Genomic DNA, 14,594 nt, shown 5'->3' with positions numbered 1-14,594 from the left:
GTGGTGTGTCTAGTCTTAAACGATTTTTAAGTCAGTCCTCTTGTCTTTCCTTCCATCATGTGTTTATGCACATAACTGCCCACGCACACACTTCTGACATTCCACGCAGGACTGCTGAGGAATTGTCAGCACTCGGGTGCTTGAAGACAGCTTGACAAAGCGGCAGAGGGAAACTGTCAAAGCTTACCCATTTCTTCCATTTCTGTTCTTCCCTCGTAACTGTGATATGGTATCTCTTCTCTTCCCACCCACCCACCAAGAGAAAATCTTATGCTTTTCATCAGACCAGTTTCTGAGACAAAGCAGCGGAACAGCACGTGCACAGAGCCTACCTCATTTGAGACCTTCTTCCTTCCGGCCCTTCTTAGGCCAAACCTTCCACCCTTCTGTGCAGTCACAGAAAGGAGGATTCATTCAAGATAGAGGTGGCTAATTTTATGAGGTAAGAAGCAACAAACTTCCTACAGTGTCACAGTAACTTTTAAATCCATCAGAGAAGTAATATTGCAAGCCATCAAAGACCACTTTTTTGACATTTGGGAACAAATATGGAAATATAGGACCATTTGCCAAGAGTACACAAAGTTGCAGGTCAAACAGTGTCAACTTCCTGGATCTAATGCAAGTCAAACTGGCCATTTAAAACCAACACAATATATTATTTCCGAGTGGAAAACAAAACTCTCATGTAGCTCTATTATAAAACCATCTGGAGTGGGGCCCTTAAGGTATCAGACCCTTTATTCCCCTCTTGTTGTTAGGGCAACAGTGGAAATCCAGAATCTCTGCTTTCATACAGTGGACAGGAAAAGTACAAAAAGATCCCCAACAAAGACCAACTCAGGGCAGATCTAACATTAGCAATGAACTTGATGGGTCACTCTTTGAGGAAATGACAAATCAATAGTACTTCCAAATATCAGAGTCCATATGCCCTTCCCTCTTATTTTACTCTTTTATCAGGTATCCTCTCATCCCCCAAATGAAACATACGAACTCAAAGAAAAAGTAAAAACCAAAGGTTTTATATCTCAAGAAAAGCTTCCTAATAATGACAGTCAACTTGCTATGAAACAAAGGACTAGAAGAAAATGTATTCTGAATTTTTGTCCACATCAGTATTAGCAGTAACCTCAGAGCTGACAGTCTACACCAAATATGACTTACACTTAAGATCCATCTACACTCCACATCTAGTATTTCAGGTATGAGCCACAGAGTGAACTCACAACCATGATTTTAACAACACAGCCAGCAAAAGCTCATTTACAAATTTACACTTGGTTTGGTAAATGGAACCACTGTCGATCGCTGGGTGAACCGTGTAAGAGATGCTTTCTTTAGATTTACAAGCTATGAGATTTTCAATGAAAACAAATGATTCTCCACATGTGTTCAAACCAATAGCCCCCTTCATCCTTAGTAATGAAATATCCTCTGAAAAATATTCTCAAGTGCTATACTATTTACCTGCGCTCACCTGATTTGGGATCCTCTGTCTTCAAGAGTTGTGCTTCCACTGCCATGGTAATCTTTAATTCTTTTCCACTCTGGCATGGGTTTATCAGCAGAGGGCTCAGTTAAAATCTCCACTGCCCATTCAAACAGTCGCTCCATATGGATACTAAGCAAAGCAAATCCACTTAGTGATTGTGCCATGAAGAGGGGAGGCCATATTGATCATCCTGATTAGCCCTGTCAGCTGGAGAAAGGCTTGCTGGCACTCAGGGCCAGCTGTGCAGGGTACACAGAGGCAATGGGCAACATCGAAGCCCTCCCAGCAATTGGTGTGGGCAGTGATGGATGCTATGTGGACAGCTTATGGGGTTATTAAGGATACAGAACTGGCCCAAGAGAAACCCAAACTACATCTCATTTTATTAAGATAAAGTTAGATTGCTCAGGATACAGTGCAGGACTAAGGAAGCTTCTGTCTCTTTTATCACTGACACAGGCAAAAAAAAAATCAATTTATGTATTAAATAAGACAACCTAGTGAGTGTACGCGTTAGATGGGAGTACAAAACACGACTTGTTTGCACTTTAAATTAAGAACAGGATACATAAAACTCTTGAGTAAACAAATCACCTAATTTTATACTATTTAATCTATGTTATTAATTATATTGTTGAAAAGAAGCAAGGAGCCATGGCTTTCTCTGTATTCCCTTTGTGCATATGAAGGGGCACCTGTTCAACAGATAAGGAAAAACATATCCGTCTTCAGCCCTCATCCTAACAGGCCAGACTGAATGGGGACTGGATGCTGGGTACCCCCCACCCCAATCCCTCTGGATTTGAAAGAGTCCTCTCAAAGTTGCAAATGGTTGAAATCAGAAACCATCAGAAAAAAATTCCCCTAGCTTTACAGACACACGCACATAATCATTCACTCACACAGTCTTCCATTTCTTTCCTTCCGCGCCCCTGAAGAAGTCCCTACTAACTTTAATCATATAACTTGGAGTAAATTATTTAACTTTCTGATTCTCGGTTTCCAAATTAAGACTAATCATCACTTCCACATTAAGAATACCAATGTCTCTGAATCATGGGAACACCCAGAACACTAGATTAAATCAAGTCAGTAATGCCTGGCAGAGTTTAAATCTAAAAGATGGGGGGAGGAGAGGAAGGACAGTAACACTCCAGTGCTTACCCCAAACAGACCAAGAAAAGCCTGGCTCACGTGTGTGCCTCCAAGGAAGGATGACAGAAGAGGTTTTCTTCTGGACAACAGCAAGGTTCTCCTGACCACACATACGTAACATCTGAAACTAGCAGAGAGCAATTCTCCATTCCAAGCTGGCTTTACGTCTGGACTATCATCTGGTAAGAGTCTCCCTTAGAGAATTAGCTAGAAATTTCACGTGGTGAAATCTCCAGAGGTGGTCATTCCTTTCAAACACCTAATAATGGAAACATGAGGTTCTGTTATATTGAGCCAGTTCCTCTGTGGTCAGGGCGATCTTCACAGAAAGAAAGAGGGCTCTTGTCCCAAGAAATACAACGAAAGCGTGGCACGTTGAAATGCTAGACTGCATCGTCTCGGTAAAACTTGCCCATCATTTCAGTACCTCCACAACCACTTCAGGTGAACATGTAACAGGGACACAGCCACCTTTCAGAGCAGGAGAATCCGAACTACGTCAACGCAAGCTTCCAATACACATTTGAGAATATGGGGCGGGGGACACACAGGGTGGTTGAATCCATGTCAGCTAGATACTGCATTTTTTATCACTCCTAACCAGAAGAGTCCTTTCTCCTTTAAAGACACTGTTCCCCTGCTCTCAGTAACTGCATATTGACTTCCTTTCTCCTCATCTCCTAGTGGGGGGGGGGCAGCTCATTGTGCACCAAATGTTGTCTTTCCCCCTGAAGACTCAAAAGACACCACTGTACAAGCATCATCCTGCACCTTGGGCAGGGTTTTCAATTTGTAGGCTGACCCTCTAGCCTGAGTCCCTGAGCACTGATCATGTGAGCAAATAAGTCCTTAAGAGACCCAATCAATCCCTTAAGTCCCAATGTGCTACAAGAAACAGGTTTAAGGAATTTGCAAATTCACCTTGATGGAACAACAATGACAAGAGGCATCTCTCCCCACAGACAGCTTCCAAAGGTCACAATGAACAAGACCATGGATGCTCCTTCAACTGGGATGCCAGTTAATTACCTTTAACAATACGCTGACCAAATTAAAATGGAAGGTGCGCCAGACAAACGAGCTTCTTGCATATGGAAAATTTTACTGCCTTGATTATAAACACTGTCGTTTAAAACCTTGCTCAAATCAGAGCGCCTTAAGCTTAAGGTCGACCTTCAATCTCTGCAACTCTGTACTGGTCGCTCTGTTAGTTCCCTAAAGCTGCCATTAAAAAAAAAAAATGACCACTTAATGTGTATCTTAAGATAATAGGAATTAATTTTGCCATAGCTATAGAAGCTAGAGATCTGGAATCAAGAGTTGCTGGGGGGGGGTGTCATACTCTCCCTGAAGACACTAGGGAGAACCATTCCTTGTCTCTTTGAGCTGTCTTCACATGGCATTCTTCTGTGCCCTCTCCTCTTCTTATAAGGACACCAGTCACTGGATTAATCTAGTATGACCTCATCTCCATCTTTAAGTAACTGCATCTAAAAGGCTGTTTCCCAATAAGGTCACATCCTGTGGTTTCAAGCAGACGTGAATTTGGAGGGGACACTATTTTTTTTTTTAAAGATTTTATTTATTTATTCGACACAGAGAGACAGCCAGCGAGAGAGGGAACACAAGCAGGGGGAGTGGGAGAGGAAGAAGCAGGCTCATAGCGGAAGAGCCTGATGTGGGACTCGATCCCGTAATGCCGGGATCACGCCCTGAGCCGAAGGCAGACGATTAACCGCTGTGCCACCCAGGTGCCCCTGGAGGGGACACTATTTAACCCACTACAGTTGTTAATGAAAAGTCAAGTTGAAGTCTTATGACAAGAACTACCTTGATATAAAAACATTTTCTGTAGAAATATGAAAATACAAAATATTATATACATACCCATCATAAATGAATAATGGGGCATATGAATGACCTCATCTAAGGAGATAAACCAAAGATGAGCTAAGAAAAGCCACAACTATGAGTAAGCCAACACCAACAGTTTCCATTTCTCTCTCTTGTCTAAAGGAATAGAGGTATGTTGCTGGGGCCAAACATGGAAATTAAATGACATTTTTCAGGAAAACACACAGCATCACCTCCCTCCTCACACATCTAACCCGGGAAAGCTTCCCAGACAACACATACTACATGTTTACCTAGACTCACAGCTATGCTCAGTTTAAAAATCAAACATTTCAGCATTCAGGTAACGTAATAAACCACACTGAGAACAGAAAACAGGTCACAGTTTAAGCCACAGCTAGAAATGCTAATTTGCTTTTCCAGGTTATTCTGCAAAAAGGAGAAGTTCAACTGTTGAATACTGTCAACTAATTTATATGCTGAGTGTTTAACTCATAGATTTAATAGCAACGCCAGGTGAGCCACTTTAATGCTCATTTCCTAACTCAACCTTCCTTCTCTACACATAAAAAGCTGGGAAAGGTTTTCAATGTCTTCAGAATAATGTTTCACTCTGAAAACTAAACACATGAGGAGAAAACCAACCAGAAAGCTTCAGAAAACGCTTTCACCTCTGCAAGTTCTCTAAGCTTAAGAGTCAACCACCTTCATCATTCTGTACGGTGCTGGCGAGAAGGGAACTGCTGAACGTCTCACTCACCCCGCTCGCCGCACTCTGCTGTGCCTCCAGTGGCAGGTGGAGACTCAAGACCCTTCAACCCATTAGTCAGGACAAGCAGCACCAGCATCAGCACCCTGGGATTCCGGGGAAGTCTATGTCTCTCTGAGAACCTGCCCCCCGAGATGCATACAGAGTGCTGTAACATACAACCAGTTCACAAGGGTAGCGTCCAAACCCTCTGAACAGGCGGCTCCTACTGAGTCTTCTGTCAACGTTAGGGATCCACGGTCTCAGCTGTCAACTCACAGGAAAAGGTGCCTGTGTCCACGGGCCTTTCTGCCATGGGGGCGGTGGGGAATGGGGAGTGGGAAGAGAAATGACATTTAACAATTTTTCAAATCTTGTACCAGAAAATAGTCCATGAAACTGGATGTAAACCCATTGGAATATCTAAACAAAATGTGGATGAAGGAGTAGGAAGAAACTTTCAAGTTAAGTTTCAAATTAAATGTAAGCCCGCAAAAATGTTTCTCAAGGTCTTGGGCAACTATGATCCACTTTGCCGTTACTGAAGAGGGAAATGCGTCTCTGAAGAATCACCGGAGACAATCAGCCTGGATGAGTGGACCTCCTCCAAGATTCTCCCGCCTTTTCAGAAAAGACTTTTCATCTGAAAGATGACCAACTCTGTTCCTAGTGTCATCGTATGCTTCCCCCAAGTAGAAAGTATCAATTCCTTCCTGTCCATCTTCAGCACTGCAATCTACTCCTCTCCCCCTACACATATTTTATTTCTAAGTTCCAGCCAACTACAATGAAAGGAAACCCCACTGGAGAGCCACTCCGTGTGACAGACGCTTCACACAGACAGGAAGGCGGGTCAGCAGTCAGAGGGGCCGTGGGGCAGCCAGGGCTGTGGCTATGTCAGGCGGCCTCTCTGATCCAGGTGTGACAGCCCACACAGGGCTGCTCGCAGAGGCATGACGAAGGGGAGAGAAGCCAGTGCACCCCCTGCTCATGGTATAGTTCGATTGCTTCTGTCTTCGAGCCTTCCATTAGTTCTCTATAAACGTGCAGTTGCTGATAAGTGGGGACCCCTGCATCATGAATCAGGGCGGTGAGATGTCAGCGTCATTTAGGCAGGGGAGACGGCAGACTGAGAAGCCAAATCCCGGAAGCGATCAGCAAAGGAATTCAAGAGATGGTTCCAGAGGGAGAACATGCCAAGGCTGGGCTACGAGTCGCCGTAGTCACCTTCAGGCAGCCCCTCCGGCCGTGTCCATAACCCAGAGGTGGCAAATACACTTGGCCTGGCTAACTTCTGCCTTCTGCTCTGACACATTTCAGCTGCTGTACAGTTTTCTCCAAACGCAGGAAGCTGACAGGCTGGAAAGAAAGCAGCTGGCCCCACTCCTGATAATGCCAGTGCAGTGTGATTTATAAATCGACAGTCTAAACAGTCAGAGCTTCATGAAGTCCTACTTTCAACTCTGCACCCCAAGAGAGACATTTTGCAGGCACGTAATACTCCACGGCCACGTTCTCCTTTCCTGAGCAGTTTGATATCCCATGTGAGGACACCCACTCGAGTGACACGTCGCCTCTGCCACAGCCCAGCCAGATGGCAATGACCACACAGGCCACGGGAACATGCAATCTCAACACTGGTCTTCTGACAAAGTAATTATTATTCATCAGGTGCTTTCTCCGAAAATAAGATTAATGAGGCAACTCAGACTAGACCAAAAGGCAACAGCCAAAAGCATCTTTCTGAGTAAAGGTTGAGTGTAAGGATGTTAAGAACATAAGCGACAGATGTTCAGGTGAGAGGTGGGAAGGCAAACGCCCTCGCACTCACAGAAGATACCCAGTGAAATTACCCAGGGAGATGAAAATGAGGGAGAAACCTACAAACCACTGGAAGTCTGGGCTACTACCCCCCTAGAAACAGTTACTTCCGAAGAAACTATGCTGAAAATAGTAATGAAAATGTTGCAAAAAATGTTACCTTGCTCACCCAACAGTAAGACCAACAATAAAGCTAAATGATTACGACCTCAAAAAAATAAAATAAAAATATAATTTGATTATATCCTTGCACTGGTATGAGACAAACAGATAAATGAAACAGACACAATGTCTAGTACGTACACAATGTTCCTATGTAAAACACGCTTCATCAAAACTCTACCAGGAAATGGAAGAATTCTCAAAAAGAGGTGTTGGGCAAATTGATCTGAAAAGAAAAATTAAGTTAAATCAAACTTCGTACGATAGACTGCAATAAAGTTTCTATGAATTGAGAGCTATATTTGCACCATAAAAGCATAAAACAGTAAGATTTATGCCATTTACCCGAGTCAGACTAAAAGCAATGCAGGTAAGAAATCACAAGGATATCTTACATTATAAAAAGTCAAACGATTTTTAAGTCCGAAGAGAGGCAATGAACTTTGAAAATGTTATCTGTAGCTTGACAAAAAGTTCCTATCTGCCAGAGACATGCTGGCTAGAGCTTTAAAAAAAAAATCCAGAAAACTGAAAGATCCTAACACAAAATGGGTAAAGAAGAGTGACAGATTCTTCACAGAAGAACACAAATGGCAAGGAAATAAAAGGGGGGGAAGTTCACGTTTAATAACACCTTCAAAACACAATCCAAACCAAATACTTTCTATCATGTTAGCAGGGATACGAGCACTCATCATTTTGGCAAGAAACATGGTGAAATACACATTTCCTTCCATAGAAGGTACAGATTTGCTTGGCAGTCAATATGGCAATATTCCTGAAGGGTCTTAAATATGGTCACACTTTTTAAATGGATACTTTGATTTCTCGGAGTCCGCTGAAAGGAAGTAATTAGAGACAAGCACAAATATGTACTTTTGAGGACCTTCATCACTGATCTCAGGAGCAAAAACATAAGCTGTGTACAAACACGCACATACACAAAAGAGACCGAACGGAAATCCACCTCCATGCTAGGGAATTTTACTGTCTTTAAATTCAGGGTTTATAAATCTACATGGGCACGGGGGTGGCTCAATCGGTTAAGCATCTGCCTTGGGCTCAGGTCAGGATCTCAGGGTCCTGGGATCGAGTCCCACATCAGAGTCCCTGCTCAGCGGGGAGCCTGCTTCTCCCTCTCCCCCTGCTTATGCTCTCTGTCTCAAATGAATAAAGTATTTTAAAGAAAAGTGACCTACAGTATGCTACAATGTGTATATGCATAGAGGGTCTCACAGTCAACCAACATGCCAAATTAAAGCAGCTCTACGGGGGGTATGCCACTCCTATCCTTGAGGGGTAGGCCTATACAGAATGTCCTCCAATCTCTTCAAGCCATTCTATATTTATAATCTAAATATGTTATGGACCAATGAAATATGAACACAAAAGTAAAGAATTGCTGTTTGAATAAAAATTCAGTAAAACGTTTGGTGAATTGCTAAAAAAGAACATTGCTGCCAAAGGAGGTGAGGGGCAGACAATCGTCAATGAACTGAGAGACCAGTTCTTAAAAAACACAAACGGGATCTATACTCTTCTTTTCAAACATCTCAAGTAACACTATTTTTAAAAAACCCTAACTATACATCTACAAACACTCAGCCACCCACCCACACACACACCATACATGGAATATTACTGAGCCAAAAAAGAAAAAAGAAAGATAAAAGAAAGAGATCTTGCCATATGCCACATGGATGGACCTGGAGGGCATCATGGTAAGTGAAGTCAGTCACAGAAAGACAAATACCATATAATTGATTTCACTTACGTGCGAAATCTGAAAAACAAAAACAAGCAAGCAAAAAATCCAACAGATTTAACTACAGAGAACCAACTGAGGGTGGCCAGAGGGGAAGTGGGTGGGGGGTGGGCAGAACAGATCAAGGGGATTAGGAGGTAGACCTAATAGGCTGTACACTTGAAACGAACATTGTAGGTCAAACTTCAACAAAAATAAAAATAAAGCACCCCAAGCTGCGAATCATGAACTCCACAGTATGGGAGTGGCTCATGACGGAAAGATGCTACAGGCTCCAGTCACACGCACATCAGACAAGTTTCCTACACACATGTATTTAAGTCCAAATTTAAATGTGCACGGTTTAGGTTAAAACATTTTGTGATCCTCACTAACTGACTTTTGCCAAACTTATTACAAGTGTAATTAAACTAATTTTGAGAAACTGAATTTTAAGTCTGGTCACATCAAATAAGGTGGTTTCCTTGACATCCCTTCGTACAATGGAGGAGGAAATGTTCTTTTGAGCAGCAAGGTGGTACGGTGGTGGGGTGGCAAGACGGAAAGGGAATAAACAGAAAACCAGAAAGAGAGGCTATTTTAGAATTCTAAGCAGCAAAATCAAAACTCTGTGCAGACAACTTTACAACATTTAGATGCTGTAATGGCTAATTATAATAAGGTCAATGCAGTAATGCAAATGCTTTTACCTGGCACAGGTGATTTGATCAAAAGACAGAAAAGTTATCAGTTCAAATTTTCTTGGGCATATTGTTTCAAAAATTCTAATAAGGCACTCTAAATTCCAAAAGAAAACAAAACAGCTTGTGAACAATTTAGCAAATTAAAAAAAAATTTTTTTACATTTTTATTTTATTTTTTAATTTTAATTTTAATTTTATTTATTTATTTATGTATGCATGTATGTATGTATGTATGTATGTATGCATTTAAAGAGAGAGAGAAAGAAAGGGAAGAGGGGCAGAGGGAGAGGGAGATTCTCTGCACAGCCTGATGCAGGGATCCATCCACGACCCTGAGATGATGACCTGAGCTGAAATGGAAGTCAAGAGTCAGACGCTGAACAGACTAAGCCACCCAGACACCCCCCTTTTTTTTTTTTTTAAGTAAGCTCCACATACAACTTGGAGCTCGAACTCAAAACCCTAAGTTCAAGAGTCATATGCTCCACCAACTGAGCCAGCCAAGTGTCCCAATGTAGCAAATGGTCTTTAAGCAAGCTGATGAATGTCATGCTATGGCAGCTGAGCAAATGTATTGGTTATTTGATACAGTAGGCCTAATTTGTATTTTTATTAAAGCATTATTGACAATAAAATATACATATTCAGAGGCTATAAATTTTTATGCAGGTATACACCTGTGGGATGCTCATGACTATGAAGATAACAAACATACCCGTGACTCCCCCAAAGTCTTCCTGTATCCCTGGTAAGCCCTCATTCCCAAGTGTCTGCTTCTGCTGTCCTCAGGCAACCTGGGATCTGTTTCCTCTGGCCATTCACTAGTTTGAAGTATCTAGAATCTTACCTGAAAGGAATCATATAGCATGTACTTTTTTGGTCTGGTTGCAACCCATGTTGCTACATACACCAATAAGTCATTTATTTTAAGGAGGAACATAGCATAATTTACTGATCCTTTCACGTGTAGATGAACATTTGAGGTTTCCAATTTGGGACTATTATCAATAAAGCTCATAGTAACAGGTGCATGTGCCCTTCGCCCTGCCTTTGAAATCTGCATACGAGTCTTTTGTAAGGACATAGCTTACATTTCTCTTGGGTAAATACCAAGGGGTAGAATGTCTGGGACATACGATAGGTGTTAGGTTTATTCAAAAAGAGGTGCTGGGCAAATTGTGCATCTGAAAAACAATTAAGTTATATCACACCTCCTACCATCAAATTTATGATTAAAGTTATGAATTGAGAGTTCAATTTTTTAAAATTAAAGTGTAGGACATGAATAACAGAAGAAACTGCCCACCCATTTTCCAAAGAGATTGTACCATTTTGCATTTTTCCTGCCAGCAGTGTCTGCATTCCATTTGTTCCAGGTCAGCTACAAGTAGTTCTGTAGGACACAGGACCCCTTGTCCATGAAACACTTACTATACATAGCTTTCCCTACTGTAAGGGAACTGAAGCATAAGTTGACCATTATAAATATTTATGAAGGTGTAATTTTAATTTCTGCCCTTTCCTGGTAGCACACATTATATGGAAAAGCACCAAAGTACATTGATAGGAACAACGATATACATTTATTGAGTGTTTACCGTAGTCTTCATTTTATGTATTCCATAATTACTCTACAACAACCCTATGGAGTACCACGATAAAACCACTAACCCATTTTATATGTGAATAAACTGAGGGAAAGACAGAACAAATAAATCATCTAGTGTCACAGAACTAATGCATTGGCAGAGCCAGGATGTGAACTCAGAAGTCTGAGTCCTGAGCTTTGGCTCTTTACTATTACCTATACCCATGCTACCATCTACGCCATCCTGAATACAGGTTATTTCTCTTCCAAAGCTACATAGTTCTTTCCAGTTCTACCTCAGACAATGGATTTCAAATCTTCAAGAAAGTAATTGGGTAATAAGCCCTAGAATATCATTTTGAGCTAAATAGTCAAAGCAAATACTGGCTCCTTACTCTACTGACATTTCTACATAACATGAAATCATCCCAGCATGACAGAATAGATACTGATAAAATCCACCCAGTAGATACTACCTATTAAGCGCGTAAGTCAGTCCTAAAGAGTGAGAAGATGTTTCAAAGAGCATACTTATTTTTAACAAAGTGCTTTTCTGGTGGAAAGGAGGGGGAAAAGTCTCAGGAGCAGGCAGATTCATTACCCGCTGCATGTCAGGCTGCCACAGTTGTACAAAACCCAATCCGGTAGCTCCAAGTCCTTGCCATAAAGGCCCTGGGCTGGAAGATAAAGCGCCATCGTTCTCAAGGGTAAAAACAGACGGCAATTGTGCAGCCACTGCTTTGTTTAAAGAGAGCCTCAGAGTCTAACGGGGACTGAGGACAGTGCTTGTGTTAAGGAGAAAGTCTGGAAAATACCACTTCTTAGCAGCAGCAGACCATGACATCGACCACATCTTACGGAGTATTGATTCGTAATCAAAAAAAGAAGAAAGGTTGGAAAACATAATCAGCATCTCCCAGCACTCTGACAAAAGGGAAGAAAATTGCTCTACTAGCAAGACGAGGTCAGGCAGAGAGGTGTGAGCATGAGGAAGGATCGGGCAATGACCAAGCAAAAGATAGCTACTACCTCCTGGAGGGCACAGCACCATATTAGACTGGAGGGGGTAGATGGATACACGGGATGGGTGGTTAGATATACACGCTAAATAGGAGACCAGATCTCTACCCCAATCAGGAGTTCATCAACAAGCTGGAGGAAAGGGCCTACAATCCAAAAAAGGTGATCACATACCCAGTGCCAGATCATTCTGACCCACCACCACCATCTTTGCTAATGTTGACTAGGTACAGCCACCGTGCCAAGTCCTTTCAAAACACCACCTCATTTAATCCTCCCAAAATCATGGGAGGCAGACGTTGCTCATTTCCACCTCACAGTTTATTAAACTGATTGGGATAAAGTCCACGACTTGCTCCTGACCATGTAGCCAATAAGTGGTAGAGCTGCAAATCCAAAGCAACTTTGTTCAACTCCAAAGCTGATGCTTAGGCACTAGGCTGCAAAAACTCTCCCAAGCCTTCAGACACCCTTTCAAGAATGATCCCTCTGGTTAGTGAGAGCCTGGAAGGCTCCCACAGGGAGGAGGGAGACGAGCTTCCAGAGAAACTTAAGGGAAAGAATCAAGAACATTTTAAGACAAGAAAAGACCTTCGAAGACTGGGCAACCACTTGGTGGGCTATGGTCACATAATGTCACCAGTGTACACCAGTCACTTCGTATGCCAGGCTTTAGTGACACACTAATGACTAATCCACACGCAGTCCCTACCCTCCAGGGTCTCACACTCTCTCGAGGGAGGCAGATACCGCCACACGTCTTCAGAGAATGGATCTCTCAGGCAGGACATACTGCTGAGGCTCTGGCACTATTTGCAACCCCCACCATTCACACCTGAGCCTAGAAGGACAGGAAGTGTTTCTCTTCACCAGAGGGCATGGAGCGACCCTAAGTCCATTTATAAAGTCAGTTTTCAGTTCTTGCACCACTCATCAGCTTTCAAATTGTTTTTCCCCAAAACTGATGTTACTTGCATTATTTCTACTTACGAGATGAAAAGGAGGCTTCATAAATATTTTAATATCAGCCTATCTTAAATTGGCATATAGAATATAAATGGGATAATAAGGTATAATTACATCCATTCCCCTTCTTGCCCCCAGCTTTCCCATCCAGAAGAAATCAGCTTTAAAGTCATTATGTGGGAAAGAGTAAGGTAGGTGCCAGCAAAGAGGTGGGGCGGGGGGGGCGGGCAGCGCACCACAGTGGCTCAGAACAGAGAAAAACTACAAGGGAGCCCACGGTCTTACACTGGAATTTCAAGTATTGGTGTGAATTCATGGTTTTCAAGACAGATAGATGAACAGACACACACAGACATGCAGACAGACACAAAGACATAGCTGCGCGTGCAAAGACAGGTACACCGTTAATCCCCACTATTTGCAGATTCCGTATTTGCAAATTCACCTACCTGCTAAAATTTATTTGTAACCCCAACAGCACTCTCCTGATTATTTGTGGACACAGGCAGAATGGCCAAACGGAGTCATCTAGTGTATACGTTCCGCTGCGGTCCCACCAGAGGACGTCCTGCCTTCTTGTTTCAGCTGTCAGCCTACCATGCGTCCTTTTTGCAGTTTATTTAGTGTCACGATTTTTGCAGTTTTGTTGATGACGTAGCTGTTTAAAACGGCCCAAGCAGAGGGGAACACTGACTAGTGTTTCTAGGTCCAGGGAGGCTGAGATGTGCCTCATGGGGAAAACGAGTATGTTAAATACAAGCTTCACTCAGGCCTAAGTGCTGGTGGCCATTGAGTTCAGTGTTAGTGAATCAACAATATATTTTACATACAGTATCTTTAAATAGAGACACACATAAAACAAGGTAATGTTGTGATCAGAGGCTGGCAAGCACCTGGCCCTGTATTTCCCCTAGGAGCAATGGCTCCATGTTCACGAAGTCAGTGTTCCCTGAGACACTGTACAACATAATTACTGTGAATAACAAGAATCTAATATATTCCCTAGCTCTGCCCGCTGAGAAGGCCTGGGACTGAGGATATCCTAACATCAAGGAGCAGATCTTGGCTTCGAATTACCTTTGTCTCATAAAAACTTCTAGGGCTCCATCGAGAAAAGAGTGATTGCAGGGATGAGCAAAAGCAAGTTTTAAGATAAATCTTATTAAGTCAAGAATTGCCCAAAGAATGATGGGGAAGTGTCAAAAGGACACAGAAACCAGTTTGAAAGGGCTCCCACTGGCCAAATCAAGAATAATTTAAACACCAAAATGATAGTAACGGACATAGCTTAATGAATGCAATATGGAAACAGGAGTCCATCCCAACAAAAATCAATG

General features: G+C 42.4%; 1 protein-coding gene across 19 annotated transcripts in view; it reads right to left on the bottom strand.

The window, feature by feature from the left end:
• The window catches only part of TLN2 (talin 2), a 416,400-nt gene that overhangs the window by 221,770 nt on the left and 180,036 nt on the right, over window positions 1–14,594 (bottom strand). The window contains exon 3 of one of the 19 annotated variants that reach the window (XM_048219853.2): window positions 1,481–1,624. The exons of the other annotated variants lie outside the window; for them this stretch is intronic. The gene's annotated coding sequence lies outside the window, so the exon portion shown is untranslated. The remainder of the gene's footprint in view (window positions 1–1,480; window positions 1,625–14,594) is intronic. 19 annotated transcript variants of the gene reach the window in all.

Source organism: Ursus arctos, unplaced genomic scaffold (genome assembly GCF_023065955.2).
Source record: "Ursus arctos isolate Adak ecotype North America unplaced genomic scaffold, UrsArc2.0 scaffold_36, whole genome shotgun sequence".
Taxonomy (NCBI): domain Eukaryota; kingdom Metazoa; phylum Chordata; class Mammalia; order Carnivora; family Ursidae; genus Ursus; species Ursus arctos.
The sequence above is the reverse complement of the archived record's forward strand: the minus strand, read 5'-3'. Positions and strand labels throughout refer to the sequence as shown.